This window comes from Panthera onca, chromosome A2 (genome assembly GCF_046562875.1).
Source record: "Panthera onca isolate mPanOnc1 chromosome A2, mPanOnc1 haplotype 2, whole genome shotgun sequence".
NCBI classification, from domain to species: Eukaryota; Metazoa; Chordata; class Mammalia; order Carnivora; family Felidae; genus Panthera; species Panthera onca.
Window position 1 is genome coordinate 102,030,861 of NC_138340.1, and position 19,078 is coordinate 102,049,938.

Genomic DNA, 19,078 nt, shown 5'->3' on the forward strand with positions numbered 1-19,078 from the left:
TTGCTTACATGTGGCTACATAAACGGCTCAGCTCATGTTTCGGTATTCAGTAGCATGCAGGCTCCATATTTTCCTCCTTGTGCAGAAGCATCCTGCAGCGTTAGGACCAAGTGAAGGGGATACAGAAAATCAATCCAGGCAATTGCTTCTTCACTTTCTGATCAGTTCTTCCCAGGTTACCCCCAGCTTTGAAAGCATTTAATCTCTTCTGTGTAGACCAGTATCTACCACCACCCTGCAAGTGTTGCCATTAAAAGAAAGGTACAGAGACCTGTTATTTAAAGGTACAGAGACCTGTTTAATAACAGAGACCTGTTATGAAAATTTCTCTCTGGTCTTCCCTAATTTGCTGTTTTGTTAATAAAATCTGGGAGAGATTTTCATCTGTAATTTATATTTGAGCAATACTTTGATTTTAAACTTTTATAATTACTATGGTTTTGGGTTTGTTTTTTTTTAATTATCAGCTTTCACAGGCAGAATTTTATCTGTTTTTTAAGAACAAATATGAACATGTCTCTGTGGGAGCTCTTGCTTGTAATGGAAGTATAATAGGTAATTCTTCCGGAGTGCTTTTCTCAAATAACTACCTGGACATGCTCCCAGACTTCAATAGTTAGAGCAGCTGAGGTTTGAGAGAGTAGGTTAACAAAGGGTTAAGGGTGAAGTAGGCTTTTGATGTTATCTCTTTATCTTTTTAATGTCTGGCAGGCAGCGGAACCAATAAAACTTGGTAATTATTCAGAATATTTACTGAAGGTGCTTCCAGTTTGGTCTCTTTCTTTATTCTTGAGGCCTTTTTTTTTTTTTTTACAGGTAGGTTCACTTCTTCAAAGCTTTGAAGATGGCTCCAAACTTGTCCTGGGCCCAAATTGCCAAGGAACACAACCCTTCCCTTTTATGTAACTATTACTGATACTTAATAACTTTTTCATTTCTCTTTGTTACTTTTGTATTAAGTTTCACCAGCCTATAGAAGAACTCAAATCATTTTATAGTTAAAATTGATGGTCTGAACTGCCTAGTTTTCTTGCAGTTTCTAGCTTTCCTTTTAATTGTTTCAGATCTGCCTGCTATCCTTTTTGTTGCTTCTCTGTTTTGCTATAGTTTTGTTTTTTTTTTTTTTTTTTTTTTTGCTGTTTGTTTTGTATTGGAGGCATAATGAACCACAAGAAAAAAAACCCCATGGAATATCGATCACATCCTAATAGTTTTAGAACATCAATACATACATTAAAAAAAAAAAAAAACTTCATTTGATTAAAAAACATGCCTTTTCTTTCTTCTGTCACTTCCTTAGTGGCTTAAGAGATCTGTATTCAGTTTCCTTTAGGTTAGCAAGCCATGCTTTTGTCTTAGGTGTTTTTATTAAAATTCACAACCAGACAAACTTATCATTTGGATCCTAAAATTTAATAAAAATATAAATGCTTTTGGTTCCCATTTTCTTCCTAATTTCATAAGACATTATAATTGTTTCATTATGCTGAGAATATTCATGTCTGCCTCTTATCTGAGTTCCCTAAACCTTTCAGCAGTTAAGTTCACAGTGCATGAGCTTTACAGTGTAGCTAGAGAGCTTGGGCTGGGTCTGGTGACCAAGCAGAGCTAAGTGGAGCCCCTATCACTTTAGGTCTGTTAATTATATTCTTCCTTCAATATAGCTCTACAGAGACATAGACTTCTGCCATAGAAATGCAAATATTTCGATGAATACAGAATACATGATGTCACCAATGTGAAGTGGTCATGACATATTGGGCCAGTTCTCAACTCACTTGCCCACTCTGATCCATTTGTAGTAGTTGGGGGAAGCACTGGTTTTCTGAGATCACAACCCGGCTGATGGAAAAAAAAATTGCTGGAGTGATGATTCCCTCTATGCCTTTTCACAAAGGGAACAATGGTAATGGGAGAGCTGTATATTTGCCATCTTTAATCTAGGCATGTATTATTTATTAAGAAAACAAAGAAGGGCTCCTTTTCATTTCATTTAGATGCCTCAGCTACAAACAGGAATCTGCTTGAAAGGTTCACATAACTCATTTCTGAACAACAACACCTATACAGTAGAGTCAAGTCTTATAAAAAAAGCAATGACACATGTAGAAGTTTATCATTATGAAAAGATTACAAGTTGTGTGGTTTGATTTCTCAGACCCAGCCCTCTCGTTTTATGAAACCAAAGATTTGTGACTACAGACCCACTTTCCTCCTTGGCAGCAGATACCTCAAAGTCTGTTGACATTTGAAAACCAGAGAAGCTGAACACTGACTCTCTAAACACTCTACTTCTAGAAAAGAGGTGATCTGATCTGTTTGACTGTGTTTGATGTGAAGTAGTGCAAGGGAGAGTGCACTGTGTGGTCACAGACGTGCTCTCAGGTTGGAAGCAGCCGCTTATTGGGACCCGTATCATTTCTGTTGCACCCTCCAATGGTAGGTTGTCGGCAAGTATTTATTACCCTTTCCGCACCATGTAAGTTAAATTCCTTTTCTAAGGCAATGGGGCCCTGAGGGAATGTCAAGGAAAGGGGGAGAGGGAGAGGAGTCTGGGATGAGATGTCTGGTTCTATAACCTCCTTCCAGGCCATTAGTTGATCTATTAGATCAGCTCCTCTCAACCTTTTGTGTGTAACTTTCCTGGCGGAGTTGTTGAATTATGTACAGCCACTTTCAGCAAGCTGTTTAGGTCAGGGGGCTTTTCTTTGGCATTTAGTTCCCACGTACTTAAACAAAACCTCAATTTGCTAAGGTTTTTAACACTAGAAGCTTGTTCTTTTTATCCATTTTTATTATTTCTTCCATGCATTGTTATTCACAACACATCTGGCTGCAGGTTATGGCATTTTGGCTGCGTTTCACCATGCTGACCTCTGTTACCTCTCCTAGGGTTTAGGAAACAGTCCCCTCTGGATTGAAATATTAATGATCATAAGTACAACAGCAACCCCTCTGCTTTTCAAGTAATGCAATTCTAAGCCGAAGGGCAGCAGCACCAATTATAACTACAGGAATCCTATATACTCTCCCAGTAGGATACACAGATGCACACACAGGGACTCAGCTGGGCTCTGATACTTGTAACTCGATGCTTCCTTGTTCTTTGGTGTTTTGAGGCTCTAAAAGAGAAAAACGATTCTAGCAAGGAGATTTGGTTGGTGAGGAAGAACCACTCACAACTGCTGAGCTAGCTGTGTGGGAAATTGCCCTTAGGTGCATGGTAGGGCCTCCTCACCTCTGCTTATAACACTCAGTTGCGGAGATGAGGGAAGCCTGTGTGATTCTCAATTTCTCCTCGCTCCTCTGGCTGTTTTCAGTAATTAGAATAGCATACCAGGGAATGTAGTACTAGATTTTATTTTTGGCTCAACTGCTACCTGAGAGACAGGCTCTTTGAGCCCCAGGACATTCAGCCCAAGGGTGAAAACAAATGAGCAAAGATTATAAAATGGGTCGAGTCACATGGGGTAGAGAGCCTGTTAGCAGAAACGGATGCACAGACCAAGTCTTTTGAGGCTGACTTTTCTGCTAGACTACTCTCTAACTTCAGGCTGACAGTCCAAAGCCTTAGACTATTAGAGGGCATAATCAGGTTTTGTAAAGGTCCATAGGTTCCCACCAGGAAGAAAGGAGAAAGAAAATGTAGAGCAGAGCACAGGCAAGGAAAAATGGAAGTATTTACATAAAAAGAGAGTTGAGCCCGAACAGTAATACTACAGAAAAGGAGAAAATGAAAATAGTTGCCAAGAAACAAAAAGGCAAAACAATAGGTGATTAATGACCAAATGAGAGTTATAGCATTTATTGAATACCTATAGTGTTCCAGGCACCATTCTAAGTGCTAGATATATATTGACCTCTAATTCTTGTAACCATCTTTTGAGGAAGAGAATATTTTTATCCCCATTTTACAGATGAGGAACTGGAAGTGCACAAAGTTTAAATAACTTGCTCAAGGTCAACGTTATACTCTTAACCATTATTCTTCAGCTTCCTCCTAAGAGCTGAAAGAGCCTTTCTAAGAAAAGATTGGAGCAGTTGCCCTGATAAAGATTGGTCCTCAAAAATCAGTAGAATTGAGCTATGCAGATGAATAGTATTAATAAAAGCATTTTAGTAACAGGATGTCTCCACAAAAGGGGATCTCTAAAAATTCATGGTTTTAAAAGATTGGTTAATTTCCTTACAGGAATTAATGAAGTCACTTTCCTTTGCCTCCGTAGCTTTGGATTCAGCTCTGGGTACAGTGAAATGATGAATTTTTCTTTTCCTTAAGCCATCAGTTGCTTGAATGTGATTTTTTTTTTTTTACAGATATTCATCAATGACTAGTATTTTAATTTTTTTAAACGTGTATTTATTTTTGAGAGAGAGAGAGAGAGAGAGAGAGAGACAGAGTGTGAGCCGGGGAGGGTCAGAGAGAGAAAGAGAGAGAGAGAGAGACAATCCAAAGTAGGCTCCAGGCTCTGAGCTGTCAGCACAGGGCCTGACGCAGGGCTCGAACTCTTGAACTGTGAGATCATGGCCTGAACCAAAGTCGGACGCGTAACCGACTGAGCCACCCAGGTACACCTAAAGACTAGTATTTTGGTCTTCTGAAGAATGTTAACTGGAAACTTTAAAACTAATTTAAAAATAAAGTTGATGGAATAATATTAATATTTCACATAACTGGGAGTGCTCCTGATACACAAACAATATGTCAAGCATAAGCCCAATTTTATTAAAAAAATGTATATTTGGGGGCACCTGGGTGGCCCAGTCATTTAAGCGTCCAGCTCTTGATTTCAGCTCAGGTCATGATCTTACCATTTATGGGTTCGAGCCCTGTGTCCAGTTCTGCACTGGCAGCATGGAGCCTGCTTGGGATTCTCTCTCTCCCTATCTCTCTGCCCCTTTCCTGCTTGCACTCTGTCTCTCTCAAAATAAACAAATAAATAAACATTAAAAAAATAAAAATGTGTGTATGTATGCATATATGTATATGCACATATTTTAAAAGACTGGAAATATATACCTCCACTTATCTCTGAGACTATGAAAGCTTTCTGTTTATCTATTTACTTTTCTGAATTTCCTAGTTGTAAAAAATGACATGTATACCTGTATACGCAGAAAGGATGTTATTAAAAGTGAAAATAAACACAGTTCCAGCATCATGTTTTAGAAATGGTTTTGGTAGATACTTAATCAAGTTATGAATTCTAACCAACCCGCATATCCCTATCTCTGATTTTTATTTGAACTAAATCTTCTGACTTTATAAGCAAGATAAAACATTGACTTCCGAATCTAAAACAGGATTAGTCAAGCTTCTGAAGGTCAAAATGGAACCAATTCTCTATCACACATTGCAAAGAAAACTGTCAGCTCCTGGTCTAAACTTTGGGTCCGTGGAATCTTTTGCTGTCTTAGTGAACAGCACTGTTCAGTTGGAAGGAGAAAAGCAACATGTTAAAACTGTAAGAAACTATATCTCAAGGCAAGAATCAGCCCTATTTTATGTGTGTTATATTCAATTATTGCATCTGAATTCATGGAGCTCTTTGAGAGTGCCCACTCACTAGGAAGTTGGATATCTATGCACCTAGTTAAGTGCTAGAATGGACAATGGAATGAGTATACAGTAGCTGGAGACCAGAAAACTAAACTTATGAAAGTATTACATTTACATGTCCACGTTGCCATTTTCATTGATGGTGGAAGAAGGAAGCAAAAAGGACTAAGACGAGACTTTAAGAAGCACTCTTTGACTATGACTAATAAGGCATGAAAACCATTAAGATGTAGTATGAGGGCTGGTAAAGGGAAAGAATTTCAGAAGCAGTAAAACTACCTCAGAATGATTCTGATTGGAGAGAGGGGTTGCCCTCTTGGAAATCCATCCTTCTTACAGATTGACACAAATTTCACCAGCAAATGCTTTATCTGCTTACCTGGAGGTAATTCCTTAGGAACGCTACTTACCCTGCTTTAACTCGCCTGCCCAAATTCTAAACCCCTTAGAGAACTCGGTTAAAAACTGATGGCCCATTGAAATTAAAAGAGCAAAACAAATGGCCACAAAACAAATGAGTAAGTTATGCTTCTTCAGTTATTTAATGGTAGAACTGCTCACTGCCAGTTAGAAGTTGTGCAAGGGACAAGGGAAATGTTTATCTGAGTTTCATTGCATGGAGCTAAGAGTCTCCCTAGTCTTCCTATTGCATCCAGAGCACAGAAATTATGGATTTAGCACATGCTTTGTGCCTAACTGCTCGCTTCTTGGGCAGGAGTACCAATAACCTTGCCAAACACTTGCTCTGATGGGGCTATGTAGTCTTTCCTTGTTCATTGCCTGCTCGCCATCCTGATTTCTTACAGCAAAACAGATTTATGCCAACTGCAAAACTAATAAAAAAGTAAATATTTTTAACCAGTGTAGCAATAAATTAATTTCATGCCTATTTTAAATGGCCCTGTTAATAAAAATAGAACTCTTCTTGTGCTTGAGAATAACTGTATTGAAAATGTGATTTTGCTGGCTTTCTCCTCGGGATGTGACATCGCTCACAGCTCTTCCCAACTGCTGCCAGAAGCTGTGTCAGTCGTTGGTTGTGGGTGCTTAACAGCCATCTGGAAGGAAAGTTGGCATCACCTAGTTGAAGGCATATCTCAAATCGAGGGATTGTAGCTGCCATTGCAGTTAGTAAACACTGTAGCTTCCCTGCTGGATTGAATGTCTACTCCAAATTCCTGACGGGAAGAGAAAATCAAGAAAATCAAAGCATCACCTGAATGCTTTGCTGACTGGCAATTCATGAAGGCAGGAGTTTCTCTTTTAGCCCAGAACTCAAAGCAGATGACGTGTGGTCCATTTTCATTCGTAATCTTATTAATAGAGCCAGTCAACTGCTGCCCACGCTTAGAAAAAACGTGCAGGCCATGCTCCTTAGAAAGCAGAATTTGAAAGTTTTTGCTGGAAATAAATGAAGGAGCAGGAGGCATAGGATTATTTTGTTTTTTATTTACCTGACACTCCTGTCACCTGTTCTGGGAGGCATGGGCAGTCATTTTATTGAATCCTCTTCTGCTATTTGCTGGACAGGATCCACTTTGCAAGTGTACTTCAAGAGTCCCCTTAAACTTTGGACTACAGGTAGCAAGCAGTAGAGATAAAACAGGAAACTTTTGTTGAGAACTCTTTACAATCTGATTACCTCTGGTTTATAAAACTGTACCTCAAAGCAGATGCGACCTGGCGTATTTTTTTCTAATGATTATTCTGAGAGACCTGGAGAGTGAGGATGGATAAATTCCAACCCACTGTTGTCCCTTCAAAATAAGCAAAATGTGCTTTTGTTGTCATTATGCTGTTCGTTTCTTCACTCTCGGAAGTATTTCCCAGGAAAGTTTGTCTTTTTTTTTTTAATTGAAGAATAATTGACATGTAATATTGTATTAGTTTCAGGCATACAACATAGTGATTTGATAATTATATACACTATGAAATGGTCACCACAATGTCTAGTTACCACCTGTTGAAAGAGTTTGTCTTACATCCATCTTTTAAGCATGCATGCAATATGGGATCTTGGCATTTTTAAAGCCAGAAACACCAAGGAGAGTATGAGACAACAGAAAAATTTAAATGTAGAATCCAGATTGTCTGCTCGAATCTAATTAAAGAGCCCTGGGTTTACTGGTATGCTTAGGTGTTCCCATCATATACTTTAAGGAATAACCTGATACCATCTCTTGGTCCACTGTTGCTTTTACCAGAGTTTTAGGAGAAATACCTTTACAGTGGATTTCCATTTCTAGGGCCATAGCTGGTGGATTATAGGGTCATAAATAAATTAAAAAAAAAAAAACCTATTCTTTTGGTTCAGTCTTCTCCCTCAGATCTCACTGTAGCCTAACTCCTCTCTTTGGATTAGGTATAGAGGATTCCTTGTGTGCCTTAAATTTTGACATTTCCCTTGAAATTTCTATTGTTTTTGACCACTCCTAACTAGGTGCCAGATAAGGCCTCTCTACTGTCAAGAGAATCCAGTTGTTATTACTTCCTTCTTATCTGCTTTGGTTTTCAAGGAAGTACAACATTGTGTTTTCAGAGTCTCCCATAGACACCAGCAGAAAAGCTTTAATCTCTTTAGTTTTGGTGCACATTCTCTTCTCCTAATATGTCAGGTACTTGTCCATATGGAATCACTGGAAGTTTCTCATGTGACTGCGCTGTGAGAAAAGTCATAGCCTCTTTTGTATGACTGTGAAATTGTTCCTAAACTAAACCTGTTGCTTAACTTTAGTTGAATGGGTAGAGACCCATCACTTACTCAGATTATTTCAAGCAAAAGAGTATCTAGAGCAAAGATCCATGTGGCCCTGAATTTCAGTGGGAGCATTGTGAGAAATCTGGCTTCTCTGTTGACTACTTGGTGACTTCTTCTCTCCCACATCAACATTTCTGATGGAAGCTTTGCCTTTCTCTTACCTCCATTACACCTTCTCTACCAACTGTTTTTCTCAACTGATGGTCTTTGGTCCCTCATACTTCAAGCTTATGACAAGTCTTACAGTTCCACCTCTGATATTTTTTCAGTTCTCCCAAATAACTGTTAAAAGTATTTGGGGGAGGGGCTCTTGGGTGGCTCATCCGTTATGTGTCAGTTAAGCTGAGATTTTGGCTCAGGTCATGATCTCACAGTTTGTGAGTTTAAGGCCCTCACTGAGGTCCTCACTGACAGTCTAGAGCCTGCTTGGGATTCTCTCTCTCTCTCTCTCTCTCTCTCTCCCTCTCTGCCCCTCCTTCACTCTCTCTCAAAATAAATAGGTAAACTTAAAACAAAGTGTTTAAAAAAAGTCTTTTGGGTTTTCCAGAAGCTATTTCTTGAGAAGCCCTCTTCCATTTTTATTTTAAATAACAGGTTCCTTCAGAAGTTGATTGCTAAGCTTAAATTACTTGCCTTTGGTTTTTGTTCCACCTCTGGTCAGATCATCTCTGGCAAGGGTCTTAGAGTAAATACTGGGCCTAGGGATTGTGAAAGGACATTTCCTCATGGAAGAGGCTGTGTGCAGATTCTGCAAAGACTGACACCTGAGAAGCCAATTTTGGATTGAAAGTATTTCTACAGAACTACTGTGAATCAAACATACATTGAAAGATAAAGGAGGGACCAACTTTATTGTATTCTGAACTTGAACATTTTAATTTGTTATGTTTTGAATGACTCTTAAAGGAAAAATGTGAAATTATGAAACAGAATATTGCAATATTGTGACTTATACCAGATCTTTTCAAACTCTGTTGTTCTCTTTGTCTCGGGTATTCAATGCCAGTAGGTTGAAGGGTGTACATTTCTCTGAGATGGACCATACGTGCTGCTGTCTGAGGTTACTTTTCTGCTAGTAAGGCTGTGTGGAATATGGTGTTCATCATAATAGATCTAAATATAGTTTAGTTCGAGGAGAACATATGGTCTTTTGGTGTTGCTTAGGGCATGGTTTCACTGGACTGATTTCAATCGTGTACTTTTCTGTGTATGGCACTTAACAAAGTTATAGACAGTTTGAGCTGGGAGTGACCTAACATCATCTAATCCATTCTTTTCATGTTTACAGGAAAAGATTTGTCCAAAAACAGGTAATTAGTGTGGGTGTGGAAATTAGGAGCTATGTCTGCTGGATTTTAGGGTAAGGCTTTTTCTAATGTCTCATGCTACTGGCAAGGATGGATAAATCATATGGCTTTAAAATTATACTCATCAAGAGCCTTTTAAATACAGGTGAATAGAATAGAGCAAGTTATATAGATACTAACTAGAAATATCCTGAGGATGTAGAGACCTCTAACATGTATATCTGGTTCTGAGCCAAGATGCTGGGCTTTAATTTCCTCAAATGCTGTCAACATTTAAAATTTCCCTTGTATGTTTCTTTTGGGGACCCAATTTCTTTTGCCAATGAATAGGCAAGCAGGAACTAATAATGTACTTTCATTAGCTACATTCTTCTCCCTGATGTTATGAATTTCTTTATCTGATACTCTGTGCAAATGTTTTAGATGATAAGTTTTTACACAATGCCCAGCATAGCAGCTTATTATGTAGGTCCATAAAGAAAAAGGCTATATTTTGTACAGTAGGCTATGTTAATGTAATGGGGAAAATATTTAAGTTACTCTCCAAGGTAATATAACCACTTAACTATGATTCTATTTTTTTGATAGATCTCCAAACTTGGTGTTTTGGTCAAACAGCAGGTCATCAAATACCTCATCCATGATGCCTAAAAGAAAGTTCACTTCCTTAGCAAACACCTAGTTTTAACAAGATAAATGTTCATTGGATCAGTGAAAAAATGTTCTGTGAAGAACCAGGTACCTTGCTGGTACTTGACGTCTATGTCAATTATAGTTTAATGGAGGGCTTTTTTGTTTGTCTTGATATGGATAATAATTTCTAAGAATAGAGAACTTTACCTTGAAGCCAGTGCTGAATGAGATGTTTACTATCTTTGTGTTTATACCCTCACCCATTCACTGAGCAACCCAACAGGGGGTTGATAATCAATAAGAATTCCAACTTACAAATGCAAAAGAAATTATAGAATTAGAAAAAAATCATTTAAAAAACTCTTAAAATATTGGTTCTTAAAAATGGAAGCCAATGGCTTCTAAAACTATTTTAATAAAATTTTTAGGAACAGAATAATTAGTGGATTAGATTGACAATTCTTAAACCCACTGATGAATCTTAATCTCACAAAATTTGGGACCACCAGATATTATGTGCATCCTATTGGTGCCATAGAACATACGTAGCAGCCCCTATGAGGATTTTTGCCAAAAATAGTTCAACCTGAATTTAATTAAGCCCCTAGTCATAGCACCCAGTTCTTCAACAAATAAACAGCATAAGAAAAAAAAAGTGAGGGGGAACCAAGTGTAACGAGTAGACATTGCTAGGATCCTAATTCAAATACATCACTGTAAGAAGACTTTTTTTTGAGATCAAAGAAAATTGAGTATAGACTGGGTATTAGATTATACTCAAGGATATTAATTTTGTTGTGTGTGATAATTTTCTTGTGGCTATATTAAGATAATCTGTTAGAGATACATACTGATGTATTTACATGTGAAATGATACGATATTTGGAACTTATTTTAAAACAGTGATAAACAGAGGATGAGAGGGTAGATGAAATGAAGAATGGCATACTACTGATAATTTTTGAAGCTGGCTGATGGATCCATGGAAGATTATTATGCTCTTATCTCTGTTTTCATGTATGTTTCAAGATTTTAAAAATAAAAAGAATTACAGAAGAGCCAACAAAGGAAACTATGTCTTCATCCCAGAATATGTGAGATTTTTAAAACCAGAACTCAGGTTTGACTTGGTAAGAAAAGTAGATATTCTGGGGCACCTGGGTGGCTCGGTCGGGTGGCTGACTCTTGATTTCGGCTCAGGTCATGATCTCATGTTTTGTGGGATCAAGCCACGCATAGAGCTCTGTGCTCTCAGTGTGGAGGCTTCTTGGGATTCTCTCCCTGCCTCTCTGCCCCTTCCATGCTTGTGCTCTCTCTCTTTCTCTCAAAATAAATAAAAAACTTAAAGAAAAGAAAAGAAAAACAGATATTCTTCAAGTTCTCAACACTGAAAGCTGAAAACTTGTGTCTTAGGATAGGCTTGCTTTAGCTACTAGTTTGCTGTATTACTGCTTGTGTGTCCATAGGCATAGAGGTAGCATCGGTATTACAAAAATAGTAGTATCCACAATAAATGGTTGTAACGAGGTTTAAACATGAAAATGTATGTGAAACACCTGGTACGGTGCCCAGCATGCATTCATTCCTCAATAAATAAGGCTGTTGCTATCTTTGCTTCATTTAACAAAGACAAAGTAAGTGTCAGGTATATGCCAGACTTGTGCTAAATCTAGGGAGTTTTTATGAAGGAAGAAAAAAGAGATGTGGCATCTGCCTATGAACGATTCTTAATTTATTGGAAAAGTTGAACCTGAGGAGACTGGTGTTCTGTACATGTAAAAGAGGGTAAAATACCAGCAACTTCATGTGGTTCAACCAGGTAACTGAAGTGAGATATAATCACAGAGGTAGTGAGATGAAGTGTTTAAGATGACAGACTCTTGTGTCAGGTTGTCTGGGCTTGAAACTTGGCTCTGCATGAATTGTGTGATCCTGAATAAAGTCAGGATCTTTACTGTCTTCCTTCATGGTGCCTTCGTTCATGGTCTGTAAAATGGGGACATAAGAGTACTTACCTTATAGGATTGTTTTTAGGATTACACATAAAATTCAGACAATAGTACTTAGTACACAAAAAACCCTGTATATTATTGTAATCAATGCATGTCCAAAGTTATGGGAGGTGCATGTAATTATATATAATTTTTTAATGTTTATTTTTGAGAAAGAGAAAGAGTGAGAGAGGGGGAGGGGAAGAGAGAGAGGGGGACACAGAATCCAAAGCAGTTTCCAGGCTCTGAGGTTTCAGCACAGACCCTGACATGGGGCTCAAACTCATGAACTGGGAGACTGTGACCTGAGCAGAAGGTTAACTGAGCCACCAGGCGCCCCTTCATGCATGTAATTATAACAGGTGCCAGGGGTTGGTGCTGAGGGGATGATGGTTTCACAGAGAAAGTGTGACATTTGAACTTCACCAGGAAGAAGGAGCCACTCAGGCAAAGAAGATTACTCTAAGGACATTTTAGGCAAAGGGCCTGGAAATAGGAAAGAAGAGTTTCAGCAGCAGAAAGGAGTGGTATGGGGAATGGAGTTTAGAACATGAGTCTGGAGGATGGAGAGGGGCTGCATGTGAAGTTATGATTGGTAGCCTGGGCGGCCTAGGTCTTGATAATTCAGTAGCAGAAGGAGTCATAGGAAAAGTTTACCCAGAATAGTGACAGAAATGTGGTGATTAGTTGGAATGGAAGAAAGACTTGCTGGGAGTCTATAAAAATAACCTAGAGCCTTGCTATTCAAAGTGTGCATCCCTGGACCAGCAGGAAATGGGAATTCATGGGCACCATCCTCAGAACCTGAATTTTAACAAAATGTGCAGGTGATTCGTGAGCACACTGAAATTTGGGAAACACTGGTCTGGAGACAGCCCAGGAGTGCCTGGGCTAAGGCAGGGACACTGGGGATGTCAAACAGAGAATAAGGATCCACTAACGCATGTATTTAAGAGGTGAAACTGAAAAGATTTGACTGATAAGTTACGGGGGTCGAAGAGGGGGTGGTTGAAGAGGGTGCCCTGAGAATAAATCTGTGTTTCCTTATTAAGATTTCTGGATGGATGACTGGGAATGCAGGAAAAGGGGAAGTGTTGGGGAACAAAGGTGAGAAAAAGAATTCATTTTATGGCATGTTGATTTTAAGCAGCCTATGGGACATAGAAGATCCATAAAAAATGGACTGAGGAAAATGAAAGTACGTTATTAAGAAGAAAATCTGAAGAAAGTAGTTATCTTAACGTCAAGTGAGAAACCAATGATGACAAATGCTAGACATATCCTCTCTACTGTTCTTCTCTAATAGAACAAGGGCACATTAGGTTCTCTAGTGTGCATTAAGTACTATGAAAAATTTTTGAGCTTGTAAAGTCAAACATTCCTGGCTCCTCTGTTAAGTATAAATGCATAAAAATAAAACTGTAAGACACAACAGAGCTTGATAATTTGTACATAATTCTACCATGCAGACTTGGCAAGAATTCAGGCTCTGGAATTTGGAGAGGTTAGGGACTCCTGGTGATTTCTTGGCATCAATGTTAGTGGACTTTCTTTTTTAAACTTGGTTTAGAAGGATGTGGAGAATTCAGATATCTCAGTTCGCTATCTGCTGAGTTTAAATGAAATGCTACCCAGGGGTAGGTTTGAGAGGTTATTTAGCCAGATTGTAGAATCTCTAAATATGCAATCACTCTCCCACCCAGAGTTCCCAGATTTAGCAAATAAAAATACAGGATTCCTAGTTAGATTTGAATCTCATATAAACACAAACGGTTTTTTAGTATAAAAATATTAGACCAAATATTGCATGGGATATACATATACATGTGCTTAAAAAAAGAATCACTGTTTATTTGAAATTAAAATATACATAAGTATTATGTATTTTACCTGGCAATTCCTTCCAATGTCCTAGTTATGACAAAGAATGTATACACACACACACACACACACACACATAGTAAATTTTAGCAAATATTAATGTCCAAAGACTAAGCTGAGAAATTTTCAAGATGTTATGTAGAAATTTATAACATTAATTCACACAAACATCCAGTTTGGAGGAAAAAAACAGAATAGGCTTGTTAGGAACATTATGCCATGATTTTTCTTCCTGTGCTTATGATAAAATTACTAGTTTATTTTTTTAACCCCTACATACATTTTAGCACCTTGTTCCATAATGTTAATACAGCGTTTAGTGGGAAGACAGTCTATAATTAAGGCATAAGTTTTCAAACAAACTGCAGATGTAGAGCTGTGAGGGTAGGCTTGATGCTTGATTTGTAGGGGAGACTCTGATGTTAATCAGATGTGCTTCTACTTACCAAGACGATGTTGAAAATAAAGCTGTATTACAGGTAGTATCTAATACATATATATTAGATAATACATACATAGTATATATATATATATGTGTGTGTGTATATATATGTGTATATGCACACACACACACACACACACATATATATATGTATATATATATATACCTCTTAAGTTGTGTCTGTTTTTAGAAATTTTAAGACATGGATCTATATTAGGTCTTTTTTTCTCAATTAAAAATTCAAAAAATATGCCAGAAAGAAAATGTGATTAAAAAGTAGTTGCAGTACAATATATTACAGAACAACAGGGAAATAAGGAATTACTTCCATCAAGGATCATTTGAGAAGGTTTCACAGAGGGAGTGGCATATGAGCATCTTGAAATATAGGATTAAAAAAAATCTTTCTAGTATGTTCTTTTTTCTAAATATAAAGGAATATATGCATAAGTTTTACAAAGCCTATAATAGCAGCAGAAAACTATCATCCCAAGTCTCAAGAGCTAGAAATACCAATATTATTTTTATATATTTTCTTTTAGTCTTTTTTCTGATATTTTTTGCATAGTTAAGATTGCATATGTAGATACAATTTTCTATCCTGCTAATTCACTTAACGTGTCTTAAATATTTCTTTCTCTCATTATCATTAAAAACTCTCTGTTAACATTGTTTGAACAGCTAACTAACAAGCCATTATATGAATAATATAATATTATTTATTTTATTTATTTTTATCTTTTAAGTGGGGAGGGACAGAGGGAGAGGGAGAGGGAGAATCTTAAGCAGTCTCCATACCCAGTGTAGAGCCCGACACAGGGCTGGATCATACAACCATGAGATGGTGACCTGAGCCAAAATCAACAGTAGGAATCTGAACTGACTGAGCTACCCAGGTGCTCTGAAAACTGATTTTTAATATAATCCTCTAACTTTGGGTTTTTTAGGTACCTTCCAGAGTCTTTTTTTCTTTTGCTTTTATAAAATACGCTGTTGTTCATTTAAAAAAATCTATAGTTCTGGTTATTTCTAAGACTTAAAAGTAGAATTATTGGATTAAGGCCTAAAATAACATTAATGGTCTTGACACACATCCTACCAATCTGCCTTCTGAATAGATTGTCCCAGTTTACACTCAAAGAGTCAACAGAAAGGATAAAAGGGAGCACTGGAAGATAGAGGTAGAAAGTGTAGCATGTAGTCACCAGCAAGGAATAGTCAGGTTTGTTTGGAGCATAAGCATGAGTGATGGATGGTAAGTGAAATTAGGCTAAAAACGGCATTTAAAACCAGATTTTGGAAGACCTGAAATGCCCCGTATGGCAGTGAGCCTTCCTTCTGCAGGCAGTTGTGAGCCACAGAAGTCTTGTGAGTAGGAGAATGTCATGACTTTAGAACTTTCTTCCAGTTAATTATAGGTTATTAAATGTCTCTGAACTTTTGGATCATGCCCAAATAATATTTGAGGTCATCAGCTATCAAAATTTGAATGTCTGGAAATAAACTATGCCATTGGCTCATCATGTTTAAAGATATCATTGACATTTACCTTATTGAACATAAATTGATTTTTACACACTTCTGTCAGTGACTGCATAAAGCACCTGGAAGGTAGAAAGTGCTAGGTCAACTCTATGTCATGGAAACCTTTTAATGTGTACTCCAGTGGTATATAGAACTGTGAGTGTTATAAAGATTTATTGAGGATTTAAGATGTTTCCAGGACCTTCTTGTTTAATCATGTGCCCTGTAACCATTCCTGGCTCAGAGCAGGACTGGCAGAGCAAAAATGCTTTCAAAAAGAGTTGATTCAGGTACATACTGTCTTTTTAAATTTTTTTTTTCAACGTTTTTTATTTATTTTTGGGACAGAGAGAGACAGAGCATGAACGGGGGAGGGGCAGAGAGAGAGGGAGACACAGAATCGGAAACAGGCTCCAGGCTCCGAGCCATCAGCCCAGAGCCTGACGCGGGGCTCGAACTCACGGACCGCGAGATCGTGACCTGGCTGAAGTCGGACGCTTAACCAACCGCGCCACCCAGGCGCCCCCATACTGTCTTTTTAAAATCAGGTGCAGTGAATTTTTTTTTTCCTCTAAATGCTTCTGTTTCTCTATGGCACTAAATACTTATATGAAATGTTAAAAAATTAAGTTACTGAGGGGCGCCTGGGTGGCGCAGTCGGTTGAGTGTCCGACTTCAGCCAGGTCACGATCTTGCGGTCCGTGAGTTCGAGCCCCGCGTCAGGCTCTGGGCTGATGGCTCGGAGCCTGGAGCCTGTTTCCGATTCTGTGTCTCCCTCTCTCTCTGCCCCTCCCCCATTCGTGCTCTGTCTCTCTCTGTCCCACAAGTAAATAAAAAACGTTGGAAAAAAAAAAAAAAAAAAAAAAAAAAAAAAAAATTAAGTTACTGAAATATCCAGATTTATTTTACATTTTTTAGGCAGAACAGGGTGATTTTATTTTCTCCCATCACACAGAAGCTTTCATGGAGCAAGTATGGACTAAGATTAATGTTGCTCAGTCTGGTCAATGGAGATTGTCTCTTTCTGAAGGAAGAATATGAGATCTGTTGACTTCTTTTATATGAGTGCATGACCACAAAAAGGAAGACGAAACACTGTCTGACTGTGGCAGTCACGTGATTTTCCATGGGTTGTTTTCTTGGTGTCTTGTGTCACATACACTGGGGCTAGGAAAATACAGGGTTCTAAATTTGGAATCTATTTAAACACTGAGGGTTCTGAGTTTCAAATTCAACTTGATCTTTTCAGCCTTTGGATTCTGTCTCCTGCTGTCATAACATCACTTCTTGATTCAAAGGGGAAGAAAAGAGACTCATAGCACCTCAAATAGAGCTTCTCGGGCATGGCCGTGCGTCAAGTGTAAATGAATCAGAAAACCGAGCATTAACTTTTACTTGAAATAGATAAGACTTTAAAAAATAGGGATAAAATTGCATTGATGGTTTGAAATAGCTATTCAAGTATTTTATGGCACCTACCACCAGACATGCTTGGTTAAGAGCGTGAGGCGCTCCTTCCATGTTACAGCAGTCGCTGGAGACATTTTGTTAAATCTAAAATGTAAATAGCCTCTCCCTTTTATTCTATGCTTGACTCTGACATTAATGCTATATCATTTAAGTGACTAAAAGAGTATTTCTGACCAGGCTTTCTAATTTTGTCATAAAATTTTGCCCAGAATGAATTTTTGCTTAAAAGGCCAACCATTTAATACGTTTTTCTTTTGGCCAATTTAAAGCAAATACATCAGGTCAGTTCTTTTTATGACACAAAAGGGAAAAATGATAAGTTTTCTTATTTCAGACTTTTTTATTTTTAAATTTCTACAACTGAAATGTCTCTTCTTTCCTTTAAGTACAAGCTGACAGGTCATTAATCCTTAATGTGGGTTTAAACCTCTGGGTATTTTGGGGGAAGAAAACTCATTAAAATTCTTTTGTTTTATATGTAACTGTCCTAATAGAAATTTGGAGTTCATGTTTAGAATTTGTTAAAATGGATAGAAAGCATAGAAATCCTTTTAAAAAGAATGGAAGTACAAGAAATTACTTCTACCTATAGTCAATGCTGTCACTCACTATTCCTGAATGTCTGCTGTTAACTTTTTATAGACAGAACATTAGTTCTGGATGTCCATACTTTCAATATGAATATATTTATTTCATTTTGCATTATCTGGGTTGGTCTTATACATTTAATGGAATTTTCTCTAGTGCTTTCCTATATTTCTGAAAAGTACTGGATATTTTTGTCTTTAATTCTACCCAAAGTTGAGGCATTAGGCAGTCATCCTGCTTTTATTTTTAATGAAATTGGCTTTACTTGGTGAAGTTTAACTAGCAATGGTCTATATGTAGGTAGTGGAAAATGTTTTATTGATACTAGTGAATCTATTCTGCATTGTGTTGCTGCATTATATTTTCCCCTTCCTGTTAAGTCTCCCCTTCCCTCTTTCCTCTACTGAGTGTTTGAAGGCCTTCTAAATGAAAAAGAGCTACCATCAACAAACTTACATTTCCAGCCTGTCTAGAAAGATTTTAAAATCTGTAAAAACTCCCAACTAAATTGGGATTGGAATACCCGCTTTCCTGATTGTCCAGAATAGCTTCTATCTGTTTTTATCCTTGCCATTGATATTGACAGAGCTCATCAAGAAAGACATTATGTTTCTGCTTTTTACTTTATTTTTCTTAAATAAGGGTACCAAAGTCTTCCATAATGTAAGCTACATTCTTTGTATGTATTTGAAATCTTCATTTCTTCAAGCCATGTGCACGACAGTGTACATCAGCTCTGTGTTGAGCTGGAAGCTTCCAGTATTGGGCATTGGAAACATAAGAGTGAACACAGTATTCACTGTCTAGGCCCATGGGGTGGAGTAGGAAGAATGGGGGGAAAGAGAGATCAACCCTACTCAATTTGTCCCATGAAGAATAAAAGTTATAGTTGTGATAAGAGCTACCAAGGAGATACATAGTGCT

At 37.8% G+C, this 19,078-nt stretch overlaps 1 protein-coding gene and 1 long non-coding RNA gene across 2 annotated transcripts in view; both read left to right on the forward strand.

Moving 5' to 3' along the window:
* NXPH1 (neurexophilin 1) overlaps positions 1–19,078 on the forward strand; it is a 297,458-nt gene that overhangs the window by 127,824 nt on the left and 150,556 nt on the right. The gene's annotated exons all lie outside the window — the stretch shown is intronic.
* LOC132679214 (uncharacterized) lies at positions 821–11,308 on the forward strand. The gene is made up of 3 exons (XR_009610013.3): positions 821–902; positions 2,159–2,305; positions 11,162–11,308. It is a non-coding gene; the product is annotated as an uncharacterized LOC132679214 (long non-coding RNA).